Below are 11,305 nucleotides of genomic sequence, written 5' to 3'. Positions count from 1 at the left end.
TAAAGGGACCAACAGGAGAGTCTGTTACAAATCCAAGTGAGGGAGATTGTAGATAAGATGGTTATAGGAGAGAAGGAGAGTCAAAGCAATTGTCCACATGCATGGTGGGGTATGACATGCTGATCTGAATTGAAGGCCTTTCTCAGGTCATGAGTTCTGCTTTGGGGCAGACCATGTGATTGCCCCGGCTGGGTGCTGAGCCCATGGACAGGGTCAGTGGAGCTCACAGTATTGTCCAGCTGCGTGTGTTCCCACCAGGGCTGTACTAGCCCCCTTTGCAGCATCACTTCCTGGTCCATGGGTGGGCAGCTACAGAAGACCCTAGCCTTTCCTGGGAGCCCTTCCAGGGGCACATCTTGCTTCCATTCCACATCAATATCTCTAAACAGTGTCTTGCCCAAGGTTTTTCTTCAGGGAGTTCAAAGAGCTGGTTAATGCAGCGGAAAACAAGTAAAAGCCAGAAGTAAAATCACTTAGGTCTGTCTGGGAATTCTCAGCCTTGGAAGCTAATTTCATGAAAGTCTAATATGCACACTCAAAATACCTGTCAGTGTGCAACTCAGGAAGAAGAGAAATTATGGGGCAGATGGCTTTGCTTCCAGCTGGAGTTCTGTCTAAACATTGAGCTATAAAGTAACTTGATTTTAAGTTGGATTAATTTGCACTCTAATACTTTTATACAATGTCCTTTGTAATTTTATACCTCGAAATCCCCCTCCCCAATGTGTGTGGGTGTTGTGTGTGTGTACATACCCCTCACTGTGTATGTATGTCTGTGTACACACATGTTTGTGCACACACAGGGGTGTAACTTATTTTTACTCTTATTCTTTTAAATAAGTGTGGCTCTTACCACTTGTCCTAGTGGGTTTATCTTTCCTTCTTCTTATGTGTTCTGAATTAAATTTCATGTCTCAAAGTGATGCATTGAGTTCCAACCCCTGGTGAATGTGTCTTTGTTTGGAAATGGGTCCTTGCTCTGCTGATACTATGTTAGGTTTGGTTACTTGCGCTCCATCTGTCCTGTGGATAGTGGCAGATTTGGACCTCGGCTTGGACCATCATCACTCATGGTTTTTAATGCTGTTGTGACTGACTGTCTTTTCTTTGACTTTATGGGTCTTTGAAACAGTGGTTTGGGAATGCTGTGTAGCATTTTCCAATTTGGGGAAATTTAACAATTCTTTTGTTACTCGTAGCCCCCTTTTTTTCAATCAATGTTGAAACATTTCCAGGAGTATCTGACATTATATGCACCAAGATCTTGACTAGTGGCTTTCAGTTGGGATCCATGCCTGGACCAAGAGTGATCTGGGCCTTAGAGAAAGCAGAAACCAGTGGAGGAAAGGACACAAGACTAAGGGACCATCTGCACCAGACGGCAGGGCCCAAATAATCCAGGTATACCCTACATCACTGCATCTCTTCACAACAGATTATCAGCAATCTTCTGAATAAGGAAGGCTGAAGATGGAGTGATGCTTTTGAATTATGTTGTTGGCAAAGAGTAGTGAATATACCATGGACTGTCATAAGAAAGAACAAATCTGTCTTGGAGGAAGTACAGACAGAATGCTCCTTAGAAGTGAGAATGGTGAGACTTCATCTCACATGTTTTGGACATGTTATCAGGAGGGACCAGTCCCTAGAGAAGGACATCCTGATTAGTAGAGTAGAGGGTCAGCAAAAAAGGAGGAAGACTCTCAGCAACAAGGATGGACACAGTCGATGCAACAATGGAATGACCATGAGGAAGAAGCAGGACTGAGTGGTCATCACTATGGGTTGGAACCAACTTGATGCCACCTAACGAAAACAATCTTTTTGGTGGAGGCATGGCCACCTCACTTCCCAGCAAGCCTGAAGCTGGACTTCTGGACCAGCTTCTATAAAGAGAGCTCACTGCAGACAGTTATCTAGAGGGGGTGGGGCTGACCAAGATCAAGACCAGCAGTTCCTCCACCTCCTCTGTAGGAGGTGTTGGAGGAACTGTCAGTGGTACTGATGACACCCCCACACCATTATGGTTCAACTATACAGGGTTGTTACGAGTTGGAACTGACTTGAGGACACTTAACAACAACAACAACAACAACAAATACTTTTGGAGTTCTGGTGTGGCACTGAAGTTCAAATCATAAGGTTGGTTTGAACTGCAAAGCCAGTGGTTCAAACACACCAACGGCTCCTCGGATAACCCTATACTAGGTCAGTATGAGTTGAAAGCAACTTAACAGCACTTATCAACAGCAACATACTTCTAGAAAGGAGTTCTGATTGTATAGTGGGTTACAAGTTGTCCTGCTAGCTACAAAGTCAGCAGTTTGAATCTACCACCGCTCCATGGAAAAAAGATGAGGCTTTCTGCTCCCATAAAGACCTAAGCAGGGTTGCTATGAGTCAAAACAGGCTCTACAGCATAAAACTATCACCACCATACTTCTGGAATCCTAGTGCGGTGTTGTAGGATAAGCATCGGACTGCTTATCACAAGGTTGGTAGTTCAAACCCACCAGCTTCTCCTTGGAAACTCTATACAGGGTTGCTATAAGTTGAAACTGGCTCAATGGCACTTAACAACACACTGCATTGAAATTATGATAGTGTTGAAGAAGTACCATGGACTTCCAAAAGAACTAACATATCTGTCTTGACAGAAGTGTAGTCAGATTACTGATTGGAAGCAAGAATGGTGAGACTTCGTCTCATGTACTTTGGACATGTTATCAGGAGGGACCAGTCCATGGAAAGGGGCATCATGTTTGGCACAAAAGAGGAAGACCCCTAATAACAAGGATTGAAACATTGACTGAAACAAGGGCTCAAACCCAACAATTCTGAGGATGGCACAGGGCTGCATAGTGTTTAGTTCTGTTGTGCATGGGTCGCTATGAACCAGAAGCTCATAACAACAAGAATACTTCTGTTGGATCCTGCTTACTGACTGCTTCTTTAAGCAAATCCCAATCCTCTATTCTGAGGGCAACTTGCTTGGTCTGCCCCTGCTCTGAACTTGGGTCAGTTAGTGGACCTGAGAATATTCTGGTGCTCTTCACCATGTCTCAGTATTCAATATTCTGGTGCTGACAGTGTTCCTCTGCTATCCTTAAGGCTTTCATTGGCTGAATATTTGGAAGTAGTCCATCTCTCCTTCATTGTCTATCTTAGTCTGAAAGCTCAGCTGAAACCTAGCCACCATGGGTGATCCTGCTGATATTTAAAATACAGCTGGAATAGCTTCCGGGATTACAGCAACGCACAAGCTACCAAAGAGAGGTAATGTTTCGTTCTGTTGTGCATACGGTCACTATGAATTGGCACCAACTCAACAGCACCTAACAACAATTAGTTGACTATTGTCTCTATGAATAATACTAATGCTGAAGTTGGGGCAAATTCTTTGGATAACCTTGGTGGTTATCAAATGCTAGAATGCCACCTTCTATCTGTGTGTCCTTGGATAAATTACTGAGCTTTCTGAAGCTTTGTTTCTTTATCTGGAAAATGGGAATAACAACACCTGTTTTAAGGATAGAAATGAGATAAGGTATGTGAAAGAAACTGTCGCATACAATGCTGAAAACTGAACAGGAAAGCAGTCAATCATTGCCTCCCACTTCCTAGTCAACCCTAAATTCTTCAGAATTACCCTGAGTCCAGATACAAGTACTTCTCAGGGGGAGTTTGGAGAGAAAGCCCATCAAGAGCTTTTGGTTTTGAGCCAGGGGCCAGTTGCTCCTATAGCAGGAGTGAAGAATTTAGGATCAGTCAGAGAGCTTCTGCAGAGAAGACATACCGTCTGGGCTGCTGAGCAATAAGGGTATCTCTTCTCACCTTTCTTGTCAGGGAATGAGTCACTCTATGGTTTAGCAAAATAGTACAGAGTATCTTCCATGAGTAGAGCACTGGCGAGGAGCTGCATGTCAGATGGAGACCAGCCCATTCTTCGTGGTCATGACTGGCCTGCACTGAGTGGCCGCATGTGTCCCTACATGTGCTAAGCCTTCACAAGCAGTTATACGAGCAATAAAATGGTGGCTCTTTTAAGCCATTAAGACTTAGGGTGTTTTGGCACATGGCATATAAACCTAGGGTGTGTGTAACCTGGCAATAAATAACTGATATAGTCTTAGATCTACTCTAAGTGTATTTTTCTAAGTCAGTTGCAAAACAAAAAGTCTTCTGGGGAAAATGTTGAGGGGCACAGACAACTGCAAATGGGTTTTCAGGAGTTAGAAAATGACTAGGTCAGGAATGACAGCCCTAGGAAGTCAGTAGTCTTACTCTTTCCCATTTCAGAAAATGAAACGGAGACACCGAGTAAACTTACTCCCAAGGTGTACAGCTATTAGGTAGTGGACTCAAGATTTCAATCCAGGTATGGCTAACTGCCCACCACTCACCTGTCAGTTTGTTATACTGTTGTGGTTTGTGTGTTGTTGTGATGTTGGTATTTTAAATACCAGCAGGTCATTCATGGTGGAAAGGACTCAGCAGAGTTTCCAGAATAAGATAGACCAGGAAGAAGGAGAGGCAGAGTACTTGTGAATGATTAGTCACTGAAAGCCTAATGGATGGCTGAGGAACATTGTCTGATACAGTATCAGAAGATGAAGTACTCAGCATGGAACGTACTCAAAATACAACCGGGAAAGAGTTGTCTCCTTAAAATAGAGTTGACCATAATGACGTGAACGGAGCAAAGCTGTTGGGATTTCGTTTGCTGTTGGGTCACAACTCAAAATGAGAAGAAACAGTTGAAAACATCCATTAATAATTGGAACATGACATGTACATAGTATGAATCTAGGAAAATTGGAAGTTGTCAAATCTTGAAATGGAACACATGAAGATCAAAATCCTAGGCATTAGTGAGCTAGCATGGACTGGTATTGGCCATTTTGAATCAGACAATCTTATGGTTTACTACACTGGGAATGACAAATTGAAGAGGAATGGCATAGCATTCATCATCAAAAGTAACATTTCAAGATCTGTGTTGAAGTACAATGTTGTCTGTGATAGGATAATATCCCTATGCCTACAAAACAAAAACAAAAAACAATGCTACTACTATTATGCAAATGTATGCACCAACCACTAAAACAAATGATGATGAAAATGAAGGATTCTACCAACTTCTAGACCATAGAAGAATTCATGCATTTGAGTTATGGTGTTGGAAGAGAATATTAAAAGTACCATGGACCACCAAAAGAACAAACAAATTATGGGAAGAAGTACAACCAGAATGTTCCTTAAAAACCAGGATGGCCAGACTTCATTTGTAATACTCTGGACATATTGTCAGGAGGGACCAGTCCCCGGAGAACGACATCATGCTTGGTAAAGTGGAGGAACAGAGAAAAAGAGGAAGACCCCCGATGAGCAACAATGGGCTCAAGAGTAGCACCGATCGTTAGGTTGGCCCAGGACTGGACAGTATTTCCTTCTGTTGTGCAGAGGGTTGCTATGAGTCAGTAACGACTTGATGGCACCTACAACAACAATTTATAAAGTCTGAAATGGATAAAGCATGCCATCAGGATGCATTTATAATTATTCGTGATAGGAATGTGAAGGTTAGAAACTAAAAGGAAGGACCAGTAGTTGGAAAATATGACCTTGGTGATAGACACAATGCTATGGATCACATGATGGAATTTTGTAAGACCAACCAGATGGAATACAAAGAATGAAATTGACTACACCTGTGAAAAGAAATGGTGGAAAACTTCAATATCAGCATCCAAAATAAGACCAATGGTCGGCTGTGGAACATTGTTCATATTCAAGTACAGGTTGAAGTTGAGGGAAATTAAAATAAGTCCATGAGAGCCAAAATATGACCTTGACTATATCCCACCTGAATTTAGAGACCATTTCAAGGTTTGATGCATTAGACACTAATGACCGATGACCAGAAAAGCTGTGGGATGACACTAAGAACATCATGCAGCAAGAAAGCAAAAGGTCACTAAAGAAAGAGGGAAGAAAGAAAAGAGTAAAATTAATGTCAGACAAGATTATGAAACTTTCTATTGAGCACAGAGAAGCTAAACTGAATAGAAGAAATGAGGAAGTAAAAGAGCTGAACAGAAAATGTCAAAGGTCAGCATAAGAAGACAAGTGAACTAAAACTAAAACTGGAGTTCAAAAACTAAAAAGAGAACACTTTAAAGATGTCTTTTGCAACAGATTTGCCCAATGCAATAAATCATTTGATTTCTTGACTGCTGCTTTCATGAGTGTTAATTGTGGACCCAAGTAAAATAAAGTCTTCAACAACTTCAATCTTTTCTCCATTTATCACAATGTTATTTTTTGACCCAGTTGTAAGGAAGTTTTGTGCTCAGCATTTCTCAAGCTGAAAGAAGCATTTCTCAAGCTGAAGAAAAAAAGTCAAGCCTCAGATTTCAATATTGAAGGATTCTATGGGCAAAACATTGAATGATGCAGAAAGCATCAAGAGAAGATGGTAGGAATATGCAGTCACTGTACCGTAAAGAAATGGTTGATGTTCAACCATCTCAAGAGATAACACATGATCACGAACTGATGGTACTGAAGGAAGAAGTCTAAGCTGCTTGAAGACATTGGCAAAAAACAAGGCTCCAGGAATTGATGGAATATAAACTGAAATCTTTCAACAAACTGATACAGCACTGGAGGCACTCATTCATCTATGCCAAGAAATTTTGAATACAGCTACCTGGCCAACTGATTTGTAGATATCTATAGTTGGGCTCTTTTCAAAGAAAGGTGACCCAACAGAATGATGTCACATGCAAGTAAATTTTTGCTGACGATTCAAAAATGGAATTGTCAGCAGCAGGAAACTACCAGAACTGCAAACCAGGTTCAGAAGAGGATGTGCAACTACAGGTATCATTGTTGATGACAGACAAATTTTGGCTGAAGGCAATGAATATCAGAATGATGTTTATTTGTGCTTTATTGAATATGCAAAGGTTTTCAGCTGTGTGGATCATGACAAACTATGGATAGCATTGTAAAAAAAAATGGGTATTTCAGAACATTTCATTGTACTAATTAGGAAACTGTACTTCGATCAAGAGGCAGTTGTTAGAACAAATCAAGGAGATACTGAATGGTTTAAAATCAGAAAAGCTGTGTGCCAGGGTTGTATCCTTTCATCATGCTTATTCAGTGCAAATAATCTGAGAAGCTGGATTACATGGAGAAATATGTAGCATCAGGATCAAAGGAAAACTCATCAAAGACTTGTGACATGCAGATGGTACAGCCTTGTTTGCTGAAATGAAGTGGACTTACAATAATTACTCATGAAGATCCAAGATGGCAGCCTTCAGAATGGATTGCACCTCATTGTAAAGAAAATAAAAATCCTCACCATATGACTAATAAATAACACCATTATAAAAGGAGAAAATATTGAAGTTGTCAAAGACTTCATCTTGCTTGGATCCACTATCAACATTCATGGAAGAAGCAATCAAGAAATTAAATATGTTCATTAGGTAAATCAGCTGCAAAAGTCTTCTTTTTTTTAAATTTAAGATTTTTATTGTGGATTGAGTAAAAGTTTACAGGGCAGATCATCAGCCCCACAGCACAGAAACAAAACATTCTAACTGTACTTCAGTGCCTCTTACCTGCCAAGTTTGTCTTTGTGTTCACTGCAGCAGAACCTGAAAAGCTTTCTGTGTGGATCCTGTTTTCTAAACATTTAAAAATACTTGGTAGGATAAATGAGGCTATCTTCCCCCACTCTTGTTGCCACACACCCAAAGTTAATTATAGAGACTATTTCAGGTTGCTAAAATCAAGACCTGGAGATAGACACGAAACCGCATTGTCTTGACAAAGAGGCTGTGTGAAGAGTAGGGCTGACCTGCTTCAGACCTGCCAGCTGTTAGTGAGGTGTGTCCTCCCTCAGGAGCCCTCTGGAGACAGGTTTCCAGCCAGGCTGAGCAGCCTCCCACAGCTGAGTCATCCTCGGATGCTGGGCATCAAGAGGGAACGTGTGGGTAGAAACCAGCGGTCACCCATGGACGCTTCCCATGACCATTCTTGTCCATGAGCAGAACAAAGCTGGGGGGTTGTTGCCAGTTTGTTTCTGTGTTCTGTGATGGGTGGACACAGACTGAACTCTGCAAAATGGCCACACCTAGATCACCTCAAACGTATCTCCTACCCACTCCCCCTGCTCCCGCTATTCAGGAGTGCAGACAGCCCCCTCCTCCCAACATGCATAGGGAAACTTCTTATTCTCTTGCTTTACTTATGCATATGCTAGGAAGAACCAGACAGCACCTTCTTCTCTCACTACATAGATTAAAATTCTTTATTCTCTAGGAAGGGGGCAGGCAGCACTGCACCTTGTGATTGTCCTACCTCTCCTAGTGCTAGTTCAATACCACCACCCTGAACTGCCCTGAAGCGTGTATACTGCAGGATATAAATAGACCCTAGTCCCAGCCCCTCGTGTGGAAAATCTACACTATCTAGCTGGCCACCACTGGCCATAGCTCTTTCACTCTTTCTAAGTAAATCCCCTTGTCAGTAAACCCATTTTTTTTCTTTTTTTCTGGACTAAACTAATGTCTCTCAGATTGGATCTTGATCATAGTGTCAGTCTCGTGGCACCTATGTACATAGAAGACTTTTCCCTTCTAGGCCTGAAACCCAACACATGGTCCTGTCCTTGGGTCTGGAGGACACCAAGACATCATTCTTGAAGAGACGTTGGTGAGAGGAATCTTGTCTCATGAAGTGTCTGTAGGTCTGGTGGCCCTGACTGAGTCCCTGTGATTGTCTACTGACTCAGTTTCTACCTGTCAAAGTCATATCTATGATTGCCCTTCCAAGAACTTTTGCTCCATGAGTCTCAGAAACAATGACTGGATGAAGGCTGGAATGCAAGTGCTGAGCTCCAGAATCCTACACAATGAGAAATTCTCAACATTCTTGTGCATCTTCATCTCCATGTGGTCATTCAGCTAGAAGTTCAAGTTGGGTTGGTCTAGACTTAAGCATCGTGATCTTTGTGATGAGCAAACAGCTCAGGAGATTTGAATTCAGGATGTCGTCTTACTAAGTCAGCTAACCTGATAAGGACTTGCATCACTGTGAACCAGGTGACTGTCAACTGCAATGGTGTAAATCCAATCCTAGGAGCCCATGGCAGGCCTTGAGGATCAAGATCTGAAAGCTTGAACATCCTGATCATAAGGCAAGGAGAAAGGCCGGTCAGTTAGTGCCCATTTGGAAGTATCCCAGTAGTTCAGACATATTGTTAGGAGGGACCAAATCCTGGAGAAAGACATCATACTTGGTAAAGTGGAGAGTAAGTGAAAAACAGAAAGACCTCTTATGAGATGGGCTGGCACAATGGCCACAGCAATGGGCTCAAGCATGACAATGATAGTGAGGTTGGTGAAGGGTCAGGCAGTGTTCATTGTACATGAGGTCACTATGAATTGAAACGAACTCAATGGCACCTAACTAACTTTGTTAACAATAGTTAAGGATCAATGGCTTTGCAGAGTCCAAAGAGGTGGAGCCACTGGTTGATTCACAAATGGATGAGTTTTCTCCAAATCTAATGATAGTTGTGTGCCATCAAACTGGTTCAGTTTTGACTCATGGCAACCCTGATTAGGGCTTCCAAGGATTGGTTGGTGAGTTTGAACTAATGATATTGTGGTTCAAACTGACCTTGCAGTCCAGTTATCTTCCAGCACCAAACCAGGACTCCTAGTCTAATGATTGTTGTTGTTAGGTGCCATTGAGTCGGTTCTGACTCATAGCAACCCTGTAGAGGGTTTCTGAGGAGTGGCTGGTGAGCTTGAACCACCGACCTTACAAAGCAACTTTGCAGCCCAGTGTAATTATCCCACAGTGCCACACCAGGATGCCCTTGATAGCAAGTTTCTTTTTCTCCAACATCTTATTCTGAAAAAACGTAAACCTACAGAAAAGCTGGAAAAATTGTACAAACCAAATTGTTTACAGCTTGCCCATAAAATGTCAACCAACCTGGACGGAAGCAACAAACCTTCTGGGGTAGAAAACTGGGGCAAGGTAACTGCTCAGAGCATAAGGGGAAAAATCTCTCAAACTCTTTGGCAAAGAACAAAGACAAAAGACCATGTGAAGGAACTCATTTCACCATAGTACCTTAACAATTCTATCGCTTTGTCCTCTTCACCTCTTTTTACTTAAACTTGTGGTTCCCATTCCCTGCAATTTAAGAGCCTGAGTGGAATTCTCTGCAAAACTTGTTGTGCTCAACTGAGTGTCCTTTCTGTTGGAACAGTAGATAGAACAACACCAGGTTCCCACTGTGGAGAGAGGGAGAGCTGGAGCAGATGCTGCGGGTCTGGAAGCCCTAGTCATTTGAGTCCAATTGTGTGAACTCAGAGAAGCTGGAAAATCCTAGAGACGGTCCTTCTGAGAATTTGAACTTTGGTACCCTTTGACAGGATGAGACTCTCTGCCCTTACCCTCTTATGAACATCCACCAAGGAGGACCCGAGTCCCTGGGAGGTAAGGCCCAGTACGGGAGTAGGAGGGGCTTCATACAGACAGAGACCAGCTGCATATATCATGAAGCGCATGTCCGAGGGTGCCCCTCTGTAGAAGTGCTGCTGCACAGAGAAGGAGGAGGGGCAGAAGGGGAAGAGGAGGAGGAGGCAGGATTGGTAGGGTAGTGCTCTTCGACTGCCCCTTCCACCCTACCTCACCTGTCCTAAGTCTTCCACCAGCCAGAGACTCTTTAATAAAATAATGATGATGATGATGATATGGATGATGATGGTGGTGGTGATAATGGTGATGCTGGTGGCAGTAGGAAGAGAATGATAGTGGAGATAGTGATGATGATGATGATGAGGATGACAAAGGTGTAAAGATAATGATGGTACTGACAGTGATGCTGATGATGGGATGAAGATGAGATGATGGTCATAGTGATGATGAAGAAGATGATGATGGTGATAGTGATGATGATAATGATGATGATGATGGTGGGGGGGAAGGTGGTGACAGTGATAATGATGGCAATGATGGTGTGGTGACAGTGATGATGATGGTGATATGGTGATGGTGGTGATAGTGACATTGATGATGATGATGGTGGTGGGGAGGTGACAGTGTTAATGATGGTTATGGTGGTGATGAAGATAATAATGATGGTGGTATGAAAATAATAATGATGCAATAGTGATGATGATGATGGTGGTATGAAGATGATGCTGGTGATGGTGACAGTGATGATGATGGTATGAAGATGATGAGGGTGATGACCATGATGATGATG

This window comes from Chrysochloris asiatica, unplaced genomic scaffold (genome assembly GCF_000296735.1).
Source record: "Chrysochloris asiatica unplaced genomic scaffold, ChrAsi1.0 scaffold00105, whole genome shotgun sequence".
Taxonomy (NCBI): Eukaryota; Metazoa; Chordata; class Mammalia; order Afrosoricida; family Chrysochloridae; genus Chrysochloris; species Chrysochloris asiatica.
This window is presented reverse-complemented; position numbering follows the sequence as displayed.